Source organism: Chelonoidis abingdonii, chromosome 2 (genome assembly GCF_003597395.2).
Source record: "Chelonoidis abingdonii isolate Lonesome George chromosome 2, CheloAbing_2.0, whole genome shotgun sequence".
Taxonomy (NCBI): Eukaryota; Metazoa; Chordata; order Testudines; family Testudinidae; genus Chelonoidis; species Chelonoidis abingdonii.
In genome coordinates, this window is record NC_133770.1 from 57141736 (window position 1) to 57158406 (window position 16671).

At 43.6% G+C, this 16671-nt stretch overlaps 1 long non-coding RNA gene across 1 annotated transcript; it reads right to left on the reverse strand.

Annotated features, from left to right (window-relative positions):
* Positions 1–4519: 4519 nt before the first annotated feature.
* Positions 4520–8683, reverse strand: LOC116833904 (uncharacterized). Its single transcript, XR_004375814.2, has 3 exons — positions 8653–8683; positions 5761–5987; positions 4520–4864 (listed from the first exon to the last, which is right to left on the reverse strand). It is a non-coding gene; the product is annotated as an uncharacterized LOC116833904 (long non-coding RNA).
* Between the last annotated feature and the right edge of the window lie 7988 nt (positions 8684–16671).

Sequence of the window (16671 nt, forward strand, 5' to 3'; positions counted from 1 at the left end):
CACCCCACCCATACCAGCGCCCTCTCTGCCCTGACACCTACACCCCCTCACATACCCAGGCCCCAGCCCTGACTCCAGCCCTCTGGGTCCTGGCGCCAGCCCCGCACAGCCCACTGCTGGTCTGGGGTTCTGGCTGACGGACCCTTACCAGCCAGGTCCCGGCTGCAGGCATCGCTCAGCCTGCTGCCGGCCTAGTGAACAGAACCAACCAGCAGCAGGCTGAGCAGGCTGCAGTGTAAGATCAACATTTTAATTTCATTTTAAATGCAGCTTCTTAAACATGTTGAAAACCCTGTTTATTTTACAATACAACACTAGTTTAATTATATATTGTATAGACTTATAGAGAGAGACCTTCTAAAAAATGTTAAAATGTATTACCAGCACGCGAAACCTTAAATTAGAGTGAATAAATGAAGACTCAGCACACCGCGTCTGAAAGGTTGCCGACCCTTGTATTATACCATTACTATAACAACAATGTTCAGTGCATCATGAGCCTTCCGAAGACACTCAACATGACAAACATTGCATTGGATACCACACAATCATATTGTAAGAATGAACATAGGGGTGCTGGGTGTTCCCCTGAGGTACAGAACATTTCACAGAGGCATTAGTAAATAAGAGGAAATGGAGGAACCCTCAGAGCTCTGGTGTGGATGCAGAAAGACCTCCCTACTACCCAGAGAAACAAAATGCCAAGTTAAAAAATTTATAAACATCTTTTCCAGGAGCTAATATTACAGCCATTATGTTGCAATGAATAAGATTAACAGGAGCATAGGAATTGCATACCAGATCAGTCCAATTAATCCAGTATCCTGTCCCTCTCTAAGTGTTTTTTTGGAAATCTTTTATCAGTCACGATGAACATGGATCTGAATTGCAGATGGTGACTCAGGTGTCTTGCTCTGTGGATGAGCTAAATTCTATGAGGGGGAGGTATTTAATCCTTGTCTTTGGGGTAAAGTTACTACTGTCTGGAGAGAGTATCCAATGTCTATGAAATTCACCTCTGAGAAACACCTTACCTGTTCATCACATTTTACTGAGCTGGCTTCTGCGGTAGTATGTCTAGATTGAGAAAGGAATTCGTGACCTGAAAAAGTTCCAAAGACTGGAATTAACTGCTGTGATGGCAGAAGAGAAGAATGTCCTTCATGGCTGTTATTTGAACTACTCAGAAATCTTACAAGGTTCTAAACTAATTTTCATGAAACTGAAATTCAGTATCCTGGGCCAGCTCTAGTGACAATCTCTCACCAGGTCTTGCATTCCATTGACCTACAAGTCAAAATAGCCAGAATCAGATGCTTCAGAAGGAAGTTCAAGAAATCGTGTGGGGAATATATGGAATAACCTGGTAATAGTTGAACTGTCTTTCTAACCCTCTAATTTAGTGATTGATTTATGTCAGGGGGCATCAGGGTTTACATCAAACTTTTAAAATCCCATCTAATGTAACCTCGATGTACTCATTATCCACATAAATGTCTAATACCTTTTTGAATCCTACCAAGTTCTTGGTCTCAATGATACCTCATAACAAAGAGTGTCCTCTGAAAACATCTGCTCAGTGTGCAGCAGCAGTCAAAAAAATCTAACATAATGTTAGGAACCATTAGGAAAGGGATAGATAACAAGACAGAAAATATCATAATGCCTTTATATAAATCCATAGTATGCCCACATCTTGAGTGCTGTGTGAATATCTGGATGCCCCATCTCAAAAAAGATATATTGGAAAAGGTACAGAGAAAGGCAACACAGATGATTAAGGGTATGGAATGGCTTCCATATAAGGAGAGATTAAAAAAACTGGGACTTTTCATCTTGGAAAAGAGACAACCAGGGGTGTGTGTGATAGAGGTCTATAAAATCTTGACTGGTGTGGAGAAAGTGTTGTTTACTCCTTCTCATAACACAAGAACTAAGGGTCACCCAATAAAATTAATAAGCTACAGGTTTAAAAGGAACCAAAGGAGGAACTCTTTGCCAGAGGATATTGTGAAGGCCAAAACTATAACAGGGATCAAAAAAGAACTACATGTTAGTTTAGGATAGGTCCATCAATGGCTATTATCCAGGATGTGCAGGGATGCAACACTGTGCTTTGAGTGTCCCTAGCCTCTGTCTGTGAGAAGTTGAGAATAGGCGATGAGGGGTGGAGCACTTGATGATTGCCGGTTCTGTTCATTCCCTCTGAAGCACCTGGCATTGGCCACTGTCGGAAGGCAGGATACTGGGCTAGATGAACCATTTGTCTGACCCAATAAGACTGTTCTTATATTCTTGTGTGTCAGTGTTATGTAAAAAAGTATCTTTTCCTTTTACCAGGTCTAAATTTGTTCCATTCCTGTTTCATTAAATACTTCCTTGTATTCTGAGAAAAAGATAAATGGAGGATACAATTCACCTCTTGTATACCATTCATTATACCGTGTGCATGTATTATGTTCTATCACCCATCTCCTTTCTAGATTAACAGGCCCAGTTTTTTCCAATTTTTCCTCCTATGGAGATCTTTCCATGCCTCTCGTCATTTTCTTCACCCATCTCTGGACCCCTTCTGTATTGGTTATATCTTTTTGATAGTGAGGCCAGAACTGAACACAGTATTCCTGTTGAGTGCATACCATCCATTTTATATTTAGTTTTTAATATTTTAGTATTTTTCTCATTCTTTAAACATCCTAATGCACTTGGGATTTGAGTTTTATTCTTTTTACTCCTGCTGCAGAAGTTTTCATTAAGCTGCCCATGTCTCTTCTCCAAGTGTTTACAGTTCACTTACAATCCAACAATATGAATGAGTAGTCTAAATTATTATGCTTCTTGCTTTCTCATATAAGATGGTTCTTTATTAGAGCTGTTACTTTAATGTTGCTTCCATTGCTAATTAGAATTTACAAATCAAATCCTAATTGTGCAGCCCAGTACAGTGAATACATTGAAAGCAATGTTGTACAGAAAAAGGAGTGGATTAAAATTTTGGGTTAGGACAGTCTGCTGTAAAGTAACAAAATCAAACATGGAGTCTTGATCTACACCCGGTGCAATACAGGTCGACCTAACTCCCACTGGATGCAGCCAGGTGAAAGGAAGATTTACAGTGATGGAAAAATTCCTTCTGTTGTTGTAGCAAGAGTCTATGCCACATTGCTGTAGTGCTTGTAGTATAGACCTGCCCTGAAAACTTGCCTCCAGAATTGTGAAAATGAGGCTCAGAACCTATAGGAGGGCCCTATAGGAAATCATTTGTTCAAATTCCATTCCCTTTTTCTTGCTATATCCTCCACTTCTGCTCCCCTATAAAAGTTACCCTCAGTTTGTCATAGCTAACAAAAGTCATATCAGTGCAAGTTATAGTACTTTTCCACTTACCGTTTTCTTTATGACCCTTGTAGGCCTTGTCCAAGTTGAACTGTTTTAATTTATATTGCTTTTAAAAACTGATTTATTTGGTGCAAAATCCTACGTGGAAACTCTTAATCCAATTGAAATCTGGCTTATATCGCTTTTAGTTTGTAAGAAATCAGTTAAAATAAATTGATATGGTAGGTGTGAATTGAATTATAACTGACCACACAAGGTTTTGCATTGATTTAATTTGACTGGTTTAACATTCCTTTTGTTAAACCAGTGAAATTTGAATATAGACAAGGCTTTGCACCTAATGTGTAACTTTAATTTAGCACAGAGATTTTTGTAGGAGATTCATTCACTTAGTCCAAGCTGAATTTTCAGCTTCAGAGTGGGCTTACTACAAAAAGTATATGAGGGAAGAAAAGTATGTGTGTGTGTGAGAGAGAGAGAGAGATTTTCTCACACACACACATACGTAGGAAGCATAATTTTTTTTTTGAAGCCATATTATGTTTTATTTAGTCAACCATTTACACATGAACAATTTTAGCAAATAATCATGCACTTTAGAACCAGATAGTTCCTGATATATTGTAACTGGATCCTGTTTCTATTCTCTACAGTTCACCACTTCCTTTTCTGTATAGCTGGCTTGCATTCAAAATTAATTGTTCCAGCTTATGCTACATTTGTTTAAAAAATTCAGTTGCTTTCAGTGTATTTGTTTGATGAAGGCATTCAACACAAAGCAGCTCCTGACTTACATAACTGCTACCACAGGTTGAATGCTACAAGATATTTTCTATAGATACCAAATTTTTTTAAAGTTTTGCTTTGTGGTTGTACTTCACGTGGGAAACAGCATTATTTTGGCAAGTGATTTTACTGGCAGGAAACTGCAAATTGTAAGTGGTTTCTGCAGAATGTCTGTGGAAAGTGAATTTCAAATTTGTATTCCTAATTATTTGCATCAGCAACTTCAATCTATACTTACCCAGTCCAGGCACAGATTTATCATGAGATCTGTGTCCAATAAAAAGAGTTCAGATTTCAGATATTGAAATTTCACAATTAACTTCTCGCAAACTATGGACTGAGAATTATTCACATAAAATTATTCTGGGAATAATAAGCACATTTGAGGGGACTGATTGAAATTATGGACAACTTAAGATAAAAAAGATAAGAGACCACTTCCATTGAATGTATTGTTCCTTATGCTCTAATATTTGCCTCATCCTGCCCACTCTTGTACTGTTTCTACCAGTTTTGTAGGTTAAATAGGTTTTTATGAATGTGTCATTCATAAATGTTACTGTCCTTTTATTGCATGCTAGGAGTTACCTTTACCTAGACATACCTTTTTTTTTTTTTTTTTTGCAGGTAACAGATGACACAAGACATACACATATTCAACCATATTTGTCCTAAAGATATTTAGAGTGGTATTTTATAAAGCATCCAGTATTGGCTTCAGAATGGTTTCTCTTCAGCCCTGGAGCAAAAATGAAATCTTTCAAAATGTTTGGTTTGAAACACTTTTCCAGCCAGCTCTAATGCTGCAGCACACTGTACACATAATTTATTCCCTCAACATGAGATCACAACTGGGTTACTAAGGGCAGGTCTTCACTACCCGCTGGATCGGTGGTAGAGAGCGATCTATCGGGGATCAATTTATCGCGTCTCATCTCGTTATCCCTGAACATGCTCCCCATCGACTCTGGAACTCCAGCTTGTGAGAGGCAGAGGTGGAGTCGACGGGGGAGCAGCAGTGGTCAACTCATCGCCATCCTCATGGCCAGGTAAGTCGACCTAAGGTATGCCAACTTCAGCTACGCTATTTGCTGAATCAAGGCTCATGGATCCCTCCTTCCTGCCCCTAGCCTCCTGCTCTCTCCTGCTTCCCTCCTGGAAGGTCTCCTTGCATACCCTGGACATCAGATGGGTTCTGACTTTTTACAAAGACAGAACAAAGCTCTTCCTATGTCAACACAGTTGTTCATTGTGGTCGCAGACAGGATGAAAGGTTGACAAGTGTCTCTGCCCAAAGAATATCATCTTGTATCACGGCCTGCATCCGCTACTGTTGTGAGCTAACAAAGGTGCCCCCACCACCGATAGTGAAGGCTCACTCGACTAGGCCACGAGTATCCTCAGCAGCCTTCCTCGCTCAGGTGCCGATTCAAGAAATCCGTCGGGCCTCAACCTGGTCGTCCATCCACACATTCACTTCACACTATGCACTGGCCCAGCAGGCTTGAGATGACACCCGTTTCGGCAGAGCAGCACTCCAATCTGCAAGTCTGAACTCCAAGCCCTCCAACGACTCTGCTTGTGGAATGGAATTGACATGAGCAAGCACTCAGAGAAGAAAAAATGGTTACCTACCTTTCGTAACTATTGTCTTTTGAGATGTGTTTTTCATGTTCGTTCCATTGCCTGCCCTCCTACCCCTCTGTTGGAGATGTCGGCAAGATGGAACCAAGAGCGCATAGAGCCAATGGCATCTGATATACCACGGTATGCGTGCGGCACTCTAGGGAGTGCCACAGCAGGCCCTATGGATACTGTTAAGGCAAAAATCTCTGATGACCACGCACGTAGGCACCACACACCTAGAATGGAATGGACGTAAGCAACACATCTCGAAGAACAAAAGGTAGGTAGCTGGTTTTCCCTTCCCATATCATTTCTTTGCATGTCAGAGGAAACCATCTGGGTTCTCCAATGTACAGTTATAATCAAATGCCTTTTTTATTTCGTGCCCCTTTTTTTATTTCTAATAAAAGTAGACACATTAGGGTCATTAAGTGCTAGTCACATTCAAAGGGCATGTACTCTCAGAAATCAAGGGGGTATATATGCAGCTATAGTAAATTGAAAAGCAAAAGAGTATCATTTGATCTTTATTTATTGCATTACAATGCTACACTTTCTGTACACAATAAAAATGATCCAGTGTACTTATTTTATTGGAGGAAAAATCCGTTAAGGAATACGCATTCACTCTTGATTGTGTTGCTAGTGAGACAGCCTCTCCATTCAGTCACAGCTGACTTGCTCTCATTGAACAATCCTTTTTTGCTTTAGCTTGAATGTGGTCCAATGAAATGTCTGTGCCCAGTGCTAATTAACTACCGCTCCATCAGTTAGGAGTTAGCATTTGAACTAAATAGTAGTTCAGTGGTTTGATAGCCTTGTTCCTCTTACTTTGATAACAGCCAGTGAGTTAAGAATATGTTCACGGCGAGATCATTTCATTCTCCCACCTTTAAAAATAACAAATAGAGATCTGATTTGGTTTAGCACTGACTCTCTTTTTCTCACTCCTTTTCATACAGTGTACAAATGTTTACAATTAACTTGAGGATAGAGGTAACAAACAGCTTCTGACAACTCTGAATTGAGCACTGCAGTGTACCTGTGTGTGGGGCAGCTGTTTTATCCCCTATCACTGGGGTTTCTGAGATTACTTTCCAAACATATTACTCACAAAATTCTTGTTGATTTGTCCTTGCCATTTTATCATTTCGGCTTTTGTTTTTGGAAACAAGGACATGCCTTGGGTTTTTTGTGGTGCGTAAGGTTGAAGATCATAGACCTTAAATGGTCCAGGGGTAGTCTCTAGTGAGCTCATCATGATCAAAGCTCCCAGCTGGTTCTTCATCCTTATCCTTCTGAAACTATTGGCTGTCTTTGACACAGTCAACCATGCTCTTCTTGTGCTTCCTCAGCTTTCATGACTCCATCTCTCCCTGCTCTCTTCCTACCTTTCCTATTGCTCCTTCAGTGTTACATTCAGCGTACTCTCCATACCTTCAACTTTCTCTGGGGGTCTTACTCCCTCCTCTTCACCTGGTCTCTGGGTAATCTCAACCACAAATACAATTCTGATCTCGTATTTATGCTGATGACCCAGACTCCTTTCTCCACCTGACATGGCTCCTTCTGTGCAAAGTAAAATCTCTGCCTGTGTTTGACACCTCCCCGTGGATGTCAAGCCATCAATTTCATCTCAACATGGCCAAAAAAAAAGCGTTTAATCCAGGGGCAAGCAACCTTTCAGAAGCGGTGTGCCGAGTCTTCATTTATTCACTCTAATTTAAGGTTTCGCATGCCGGTAATACATTTTAACATTTTTTAGAAGGTCTCTCTCTATAAGTCTATATAATATATAATTAAACTAGTGTTGTATTGTAAAATAAACAGGGTTTTCAACATGTTTAAGAAGCTGCATTTAAAATGAAATTAAAATGTTGATCTTACACTGCCAGCCCGCTCAGCCTGCTGCTGGTCTGGGGTTCTTTTCACCTAGGCCGGCAGCGGGCTGAGCGGTGCCTGTGGCCGGGACCACGGCTGGCAAGGGTCCATCAGCCAGAACCCCAGACCAGCAGTGGGCTGTGCGGGGCTGGCGGCCAGGACCCAGAGGGCTGGAGTCAGGGCTGGGGCCTGGGTATGTGAGGGGGTGTAGGTGTCAGGGCAGAGAGGGCGCTGGGTATGGGTGGGGGTGCCAGAGTCAGGGCCAGGGTTGCAGGTGGGATGAAGGAGTCAAATAGAGGGCTGGATATGTATGAGGGAGGTATAGGGCTCAGGGCAGGGGCCTGGGAGGGTGCGGGGCTCAGGGCAGAGGGCATGGTGTGTGTATGTGGGGGGGGGGTCTGGGATAAGGGCTCAGGGGACAGTGCTAGGTGACTGCCCCCCTAAAAGCTCTCAACCCCGCTGCTCCTTGTCCCCTGACTACCCCCTCCTGGGACCCAACTGCCCCTCCAGGACCTCACCCCCTTTCTAAGGCTCCCTGTTCCTTGTCCCCAGACTGGACTCTGCCTCCTACCTGTCCCCTGACTGTCCCGACCCTCATCCACACCCCCATCCCCAGCCAGACCCCTAGGACTCTCATGCCTATCCAATAACTCCCTGTCTCCTGACAGGACCCCCAGAACTCCCGACCCATCCAACCTCCCCCACTCCCTGCCTGCCTCAACCCCTTTCCACACCCCTGCCTCCTGAGAGGACCCCCAGAACTCCCAACTCATCCAACCCCCCCAGCTCCTTATCCCCTGACCACCCCCTCCAGAGACCCCCCACCCTATCTGCCCCCCCAGGACCCTCCTTGCTCCCGGTCCCCTGACTGCCCTGACTCCTAATCACCCCCTGCCCCCTCACAAACCCCGGGACTCCCATGCCCCATCCAACCACCCCCCTGAGATCCCACCCACCCTGCTCCCTGTCCCCTAAGTTCCCCCACCCCTTATCCAACCCCCTCAGCCCTGAGCCCCTTACCATGAGGCTCCACACAGAGCTAGATACGCTGATCCAGTTGAGCGGGGAGCGTGTCTGCCTCCCCGCGGGAGCGTGCATCCCCAACTCCCAGGGTTGGGGATGCATGCACGGTGACAGGGCTCCAGGGGAGGGGGAAAGGTGGGGGAGGGGCCAGCAGCTTGCTGAGCTCGGCCCCGCGTTCCGACCCGGGAGCACGGACCCCCCAGCTTGCCATGCCGGGAGAGTGGGGCCATTTGCCCACCCCGTGCGCACGGCTGTGCTTCTGCTCCCTGCCCCCGCGGGGGAAGTGGAGGGCAGAGGAGAGTGCGCCGGGCTGGGCAGGATTTTTAGTGTCATGCTGGAGTTCCGGCAGGCTCCAGCATGCCATTAAAAATTGGCTCGCGTGCCGTCTTTGGCACACGTGCCATAGGTTGCCGACCCCTGTTTTAATCTTTACTCCTAAATCTTCACTCATCCTGCCTTTCTCAGTCATCGCTGACAACATCACCACCCTCCTTGTCACTCATGTCCATAATCTGGACATCATCTTCCATTGGCTGTCTCTTTAGAGCACACCTCCAGGCTGTACCTAACATTTGCCACTTCTTCCTGAAAATCTCCAAGAGCTCCTTCCTCTCTGATGACACAATTAAATCTCCAGTCCAAACCCTCATCTCATATCTGTGCTACTGTAATCTTCTCCTCTGTCCTATCTTGTATTTCAAACCCATGCAATTATATGGGAGAAGAGGGTGCAAATCCACCTTTGCAAAGCAAATAAAAAAAATCTGACAGGCTGTCCATCTTTCTTTAAAAGGAATAGCATCTATGGAAGTTGTTAAGTGGTTTTGAATGTTAGAAGTATTCTGGAGATGAATTGGGTTGTAATCTAATTCCCATTTAAATCAATGGAAAGAAAGATCAAGACCTTGCTGAGTATAATGTTAATGAGGTGGTCAAAGATGCATAGCATGCCTCTGAAGTTTATCACTCACATTACCAATGCCTCTTTTTTAATTTTTTGACCCCTGTTGCTGCTGGATAATTGAATGTTTAAGAATCCAAATTGCATCCAAAACTTTCTATGAATAGACTTTAATACATAACTGTAACTGAAACATGTTGTACACTGTTCCTTTTGTGCAATTTAGATGCAAGTGAAAAGTGACCCTGTAATGCATTTATTCTTCCTGTATTGAGGAGTGAATTAATCAGTTGGTTTGTTAGTTAACAAACTATAGTTCTTCAGGATCTTTTTTTTTCTAAACAATATTTATTTATATCTTATTGGAACCAGAGTGTATTCTGGCTTGTGGCTTTGGCATGTTTCAGTTTTAATTTTAAGCCAATGTACTTACCTCTCATATGAATGCATTACACAAGTGTGAAATGAACTTTCCCTCCATTTGCTGATGTGAGAGAGTAGGTTAGAAAATTCTCACAGCTGGCAGACAAAGAATTTCTGTATTAGCAAAGTGGTTGGAAGCACAAATGTTGATTATTTGAATGAAAGAATGTAATTAGGGTTCCTGAAGAACAGGATATTACTGACATTGCTGATTGGCAAAATGAGCATAGTAGTACAGCATTTAACATTGCAATAGCTCTCTCTTAATGATGCCATTATTAGAATTTGGCTGGCATCCTGGAATACATACAGTAGCTTGGCTAAAAAATAATGATTTTGAAATTGCAGATGTGGCATTTAAGAGTGCGAAAGCCAAAGGGTTACTGAAAAGAATATCAAATGAAGCATTTCTAATGCCTCACATTCTCCTTCTTCTAGAAGAAGAATCCTCATCAGTCTATTAAAAAAACTGCTGCCTATCAAAGTGTAAATAACATCAATGGGATTATGCAAGTCTTTCTCCCCACCTTCCATAGCCCTACCACCTTGTTTTAATTTTCAACCCCAGCTCCCAGGCAAGTTAGTAGTGTACTGCAGCAGCAGCAGCTTGCAGCTGGTGTTCTGATGGACATCCAACTGATGTTTTGTTAGAGATAGAATCATAGACTTTAAGATCAAAAGGGAGCATTATGATCATCTAGTCTGACCTTCTGCACAATGCCACAGAATCTCATCCACCCACTCCTGTGACAAACCTCTGACCTATGTCTGAGTTATTGAACTCCTCAAATTGTGGTTTAAAGACCTCAAGGTGCAGAGAATCCTCCAGCAAGTGACCCGTGCCCCACGCTGCAGAGGAAGGCGAAAAAACTCCAGGGCCTCTGCTAATCTGCCCTGGAGGAAAATTCCTTCCCGACCCCAAATATGGTGATCAGCTAAACCCTGAGCATGTGGACAAGACTCACCAGCCAGCACCCAGGAAAGAATTCTCTGTAGTAACTCAGATCCCATTCCATCTAATATCCCATCACAGACCATTGGGCATATTTACCTGCTAATAATCAAAGATCAATTAATTGCCATAATTAGGCTATCCCATCATATCATCCCCTCCATAAACTTATCAAGCTTAGTCTTGAAGCCAGATGTGTCTTTCTCCCCCCTACTCCCCTTGGAAGGCTGTTCCAGAACTTCACTCCTCTAATGGTTAGAAACCTTCTAATTTCAAGTCTAAACTTCCTAGTGTCCAGTTTATATCCATTTTTTCTTGTATCCACATTAGTACTAAGCTTAAATAATTCCTCTCCCTCCCTAATAGTTATCCCTCTGACATATTTATAAGGAGTAATCATGTCTCCCCTCAGCCTTCTTTTGGTTAGGCTAAACAAGCCAAGCTCTTTGAGTCTCCTTTCATAAGACAGGTTTTCCATTCCTTGGATCATCCTAGTAGCCCGTCTCTGTACCTGTTCCAGTTTGAATTCATCCTTCTTAAACATGGGAGACCAGACCTGAACACAATATTCCAGATGAGGTCTCACCAGTGCTTTGGATAACGGTACTAACACCTCCTTAGCTCTACTGGAAATATCTCACCTGATGCATCCCAAGGGCGCATTAGCTTTTTTAATGGCCATATCACATTGGCGGCTCATAGTCATCCTGTGATCAACCAATACTTCAAGGTCCTTCTCCTCCTCTGTTACTTCCAACTGATGCCTCTCCAGGTTATAACAAAAATTCTTGTGAGATGTGTAGGGCTGGGTTCTCTCTTGCAGTAGAATGCCAGTTATAAAGGAAAGAAGTGGGAGGTGAGTATCAGGGATCCAGTTACAACTCCCTGATTGTCAGTGCTGGCTCCAGCCCATATGACATAAAACAGCTGCTGGGCTGCTCTAAGTTGCACCATGGCACTGGCAGGAGATCCTCAATGGACTCGACACTAGTATAGGCCACTTCTCTGATCTGACACATCGCCTATCTCTCTGGTGCACCCTATACGTCAGGCAGGTGTTGTAGAGGCACAGGTAATAAGGGCACAGAACCTGGCCATGATACACTTGTGCCAGCAGAAAGTTCCCCTCCGACAGAGCAATTCTCTGCTGGGCATTTGTGTCAGATTGCAGCTTCTGTGCAGTATCTGAATGTAAAAGGGTGATAACGTCATTGAGAGCATCTGGCTACCAAAATGAGCAGTTGAACCAGCTGATTGGAATTATATAGGGTAAGACCCTATATGGAATATCATGATATGTAGACACTACCTACACCAATGGTAGGGATTCTCCCATCAGCATAATCCACCTACCTGAGAGGTGGTACTTAGGTCAACCTAGCACTGTTTACAGGGACACTTAGGTTGGCTTAACAACACCGCTCAAATGCAAACCTTTCATATTGTTAACTTAATTTTCTAGTGTACACCAGACCTTAGCAAAGGGATTTTTATCTGTTTGAAAGGTGTAACACTGGATATTGTACAATCTACACAAAAAACAAAGACAAGTTTACTTTTCCTTACTATTTCATCTTGGTATCTGTGGTTTTTCTATTAAATAATCTTTTTATTTATTTTTACCCTAGGAGGTCTCTGATGTGCAAACTGTATGGAGTATGTATGCCAAAGTGAGCTGGTAACTGGAGAGCTTGTTTCACACCTTCAGGAGTGGCAAATCAGAGAGGGAACAGTCCAAGTGTCTGGTACTTAAGAACTTACAGAGGAGGGATTTGGGGAGACCCGAGACTGGAAGGGCAGTTGGTGTCACCTAGCAAGGAGTTACTGGACTGGTAAGAGCAAGGGTGAGATCATATGCTTGTATGCAGCTACTGGTGTCAGGGAATTGAACCATATCTGAATAGCATAGAGGCCTTCAAGATTACAAAGCAGGTTGTAACAGAATCCCTTACTATTGTGGATGATCCTCCAAAATGTCACAACCACCAGCTCTATAGCCAAAGTAAGTCTGTGTTCTCCCTCACACCATACTGTCTTCTGTAAGCTGGTATGGTTTCACAGTGACATTTTAGCTGAAAGGATATAGTTTTAATCCTGCAACTCGTTCTGTATTTGGCTACCTTCAGCCACTTTAGTATTGGCCCTGGATTAGAGTAGATCCCAAAATGGTAAATAAAAATTGCAAAAGCTGAAGGAAAAAATTGAATATTTTTCATTCTGTTGGAATATTTTAAGATCTTTTTGTGGGGAAAATTCCACTTTTTCTTTTTTAACATTCCCTTCTGTGCACACACTCCCCCAGCCCCTGGGGAGGTGGGGGAGGGGAAGAGAAGATGATGGGGATGTAGACAGTGAGAAAGTATGGAGTGGGGAAGAATCATGTGTGACAAATGCTAACCTTGTCACTAAAAGATGCTCAGGTGCTATGGTGGCGGCCACAGACATTAAATAGAACAGAAGAGCAACAGTTTATCATTCCTTAATCCCATTTTACAACTGCTATAAAAAAAAGCAGTTTCCTTTAAAACACGAGTTGGTCAGGTATCTTTTACTTGATAATTTTTCTGCCAAGAGATGCCATTATGGAAATCAAAACCTTTTGTGGGAAAGGGTTACTTGTGATGAATTTCTGGTTTTTGCAAACATTTGGGGAAAATTTCAAAATGATTGAGATGGGCATTTTGACATTTTCAGAACAAAATGTTTATTTTTCAGTTCAAAATGACATTGGGTTTTTAAATGTCAGTTAATTGAAATGAATTTTTTTTGAAATTGTGAAATGAAATGTCACAATTGACCCAAGCTCTTTTTGGCGGGGGGAGGGGAGGAGGAGGAAGAAGGATTTTTGAGATTTTTGATCTTTTTTTTTGGTCAAGAATTCAGGTGGTGGGAAAAGTTTGAAATCTCAAAAAATGTCCTAGGATGGAAAAGCCATTTCCTATCTAGTTCTACTTGAATCTTTTGTGGCAAGGGCCCAGGGGTTTCCATGAAAAGGAACTGAGAAATCTGGAAGAGCCAAGTGGCCTGCTGGTAAGAAGTATTGGGTTGTTATGTAGGTTTGGGCTAATACATTGTAAACTGGAGTAAAAAGTCCCTTCTTCCCACTCATTTTACCATGAGGGAAAAGATGATTTAGACTTTGCCAACCACTTTTCATAGCATTTCTATAAAATATTGCATGGAAATATAGAAGAAACTGAATATGGAAATATATAGATTGGTATATGAAACAGCTGCTCTTAACAGAAACATTTTTAGAATAGATTGAACTTGGGATGCCATTTTAGAAAACAATGTCCAACATGGAATTACATTTGATATATTAATATGTAGCTAATATTAGTCATAAGAACTAGGAGAAGGAGAAATGTATTTAAAAACACATTGTGGGCTGGGTATCCCGGAATAGTTGGGATTACACTTTGGATCACAGTGGTTCTTTAAATTCAGCAGGATTCTAGTAGTAAATTATTTGGGGAATCCCCTTTTAGCCCTCATCATTGCTCTCCACTTCTGAATTCTTTAGCTTGCTTGCAAGGTCTGTGATTATCCAGCTTCTGATTATTTCTTCTTCTTTGCTCCTCTCTCTTAAGAGCCTGTCTTCTCAGATCTACTTTGCCCCCTCTGAAGTGAAACAATGCAGTTATTTTCACTCTTTCTGCTGTGTAGTTGTGATGTTCTGATAAAGACACCCGGAGCCATAAGCCACTGTGTTACCCTTCTGCCTCAGCAAGTCAGAGCTTTGCTGGAGGTTAGACTGTGGGTATGTCTATGCTACAAAATTAGGTCGAATTTATAGAAGTCCTTTTTTAGAAATCATTTTTATACAGTCGATTTTGTGAGTGTCCCCAAACTCAAAATGCTCTAAGTGCATTAAGTCGGCTGACTGCGTCCACAGTACCAAGGCTAGCATCGACTTTCGGAGCATTGAACTATGGGTAGCTGTGGGTAGCTATCCCACAGTTCCTGAAGTCTTGGCTGCCCATTGGAATTCTGGGTTGAGACCCTAATGCCTGATGGGGCAAAAACAGTGTCGCGGGTGGTTCTGGGTACATGTTGTCAGGCTCCCCTCTCCCTCCCTCCCTTCCTCTGTGAAAGCAACGGCTGACAATTGTTTTGTGCCTTTTTTCCTGGGTTACCTGAGCAGAGGCCATACCATGGCAAGCATGGAGTCTGCCCAGCTCACCGTCACCATACATCTCCTGGATGCTGGCAGACGTGGGACTGCATTGCTATACAGCAGAAACTCATTGCCTTTTGGCAGCAGATGGTGCATTATGATTGGTAGCCATAGTCTTGGTACTCCTGGGCGCTCTTTTAGATGACTTTAGTGAGATCGGTCAGAGGTACCTGGGCAGACATGGGAGTGACTCAGCCAGGTCATTCCCATCTTCTGCCGAGCACCCAGGAGATGATGATGGCTAGCAGTTGTACTGTACTGTCTGCTACCAGCCTAAGACGTAAAAGATAGATGGATCAAAACAAGAAATTCACCCAATTTGTTTTGTGAAATCAATGACCTGCTAAACCCAGGGTTTTGAGTTCAATCCTTGAGGGGGCCATTCTATGTGACAGTTGTTTGTGTTTCTCTTTGATGCAAAGCCACCCCTTTTGTTGATTTTAATTCCCTGTAAGCCATGTCATCAGTTGCCCCTCCTTTCATCAGAGCAATGGCAGACAATTGTTTCACTCCTTTTTTCAGCGCAGAACCAGAAGCTGCAAAAGCAAAACCAGGCGAGGAGGCGACGGCAGCGCAGTGATGAGAGTGATGAGGACATAGGCTGCTCACAAAGTACGGGCTGGGCAATGTACCTCAGCAATGTGTACATCATGCTGATGAGCTCTGCATGATCACCTGTGCTGATCAGCTCGCCACGCTGGCCAAACAGGAAATGAAATTCAAAAGTTCGTGTCTACCTGGCCAGTGCATCTGAGTTGAGAGTGCTGTCCAGAGAGGTCACAATGGAGCACTCTGGGATAGCTCCTGGAGGCCAATACTGTCGAATTGCATCCATGCTACTCCAAATTGGACCCACCAAGGCAGATTTCAGCGCTAATCCCCTCATTGGAAGTGAAGTAAAGAAATTGATTTAAAGAGCCCTTTAAATCGAAAAAAAGGGCTTTGTCGTGTGGACAGGTCCAGGCTTAAATCGAGGTAATGCTGCTAGACCAGGCTTGTGTGTCAGCTATCTTCCACACCTGTCTGTCTATCTTGCCAGCAAACTCCTCAAGTCTCTGCCAGTCTAAACCTTACCTTTCAGGTAATAACCAGTGAACCCCAGTTCACGAGTTCCCCAAAGGGGGGCTCTGCGCACTGCCTCTGCCGTGTGTGCCAGCTCCGCATGTCCCATTGGCCAGGAACCCTAGGAGTCGAGGGACATGTCACTGCTTCCGGGGAGCCCCCTGAACACTGCCTGGAGCCCACTCCCCACACATCTCAACCCCCTGCCCCTGCCTGGAGCCCCTTCCCACACCCAAACTCCCTCCAAGAGCCCACACCCCGCACCCGCTCCCACACCTCTGCCCCAGCCCTGCCCCTGCAAATTCCCCGGAGCCTGAATCCCCTCTCATCCCCCGCAACCTCCTGCCCCAGACCAGAGCCCTCTCCTGCACCCTGAACCTCTCCATTTATGGCCTCACCCCAGAGCCTGTACCCGCTCCCACCTCAACCCCAAGCCCCAGCCTGGTGAAAATGAGCAAGTGAGTGAGGTTGGAGAAGAGCAAGCAAGAAACAGAGGGA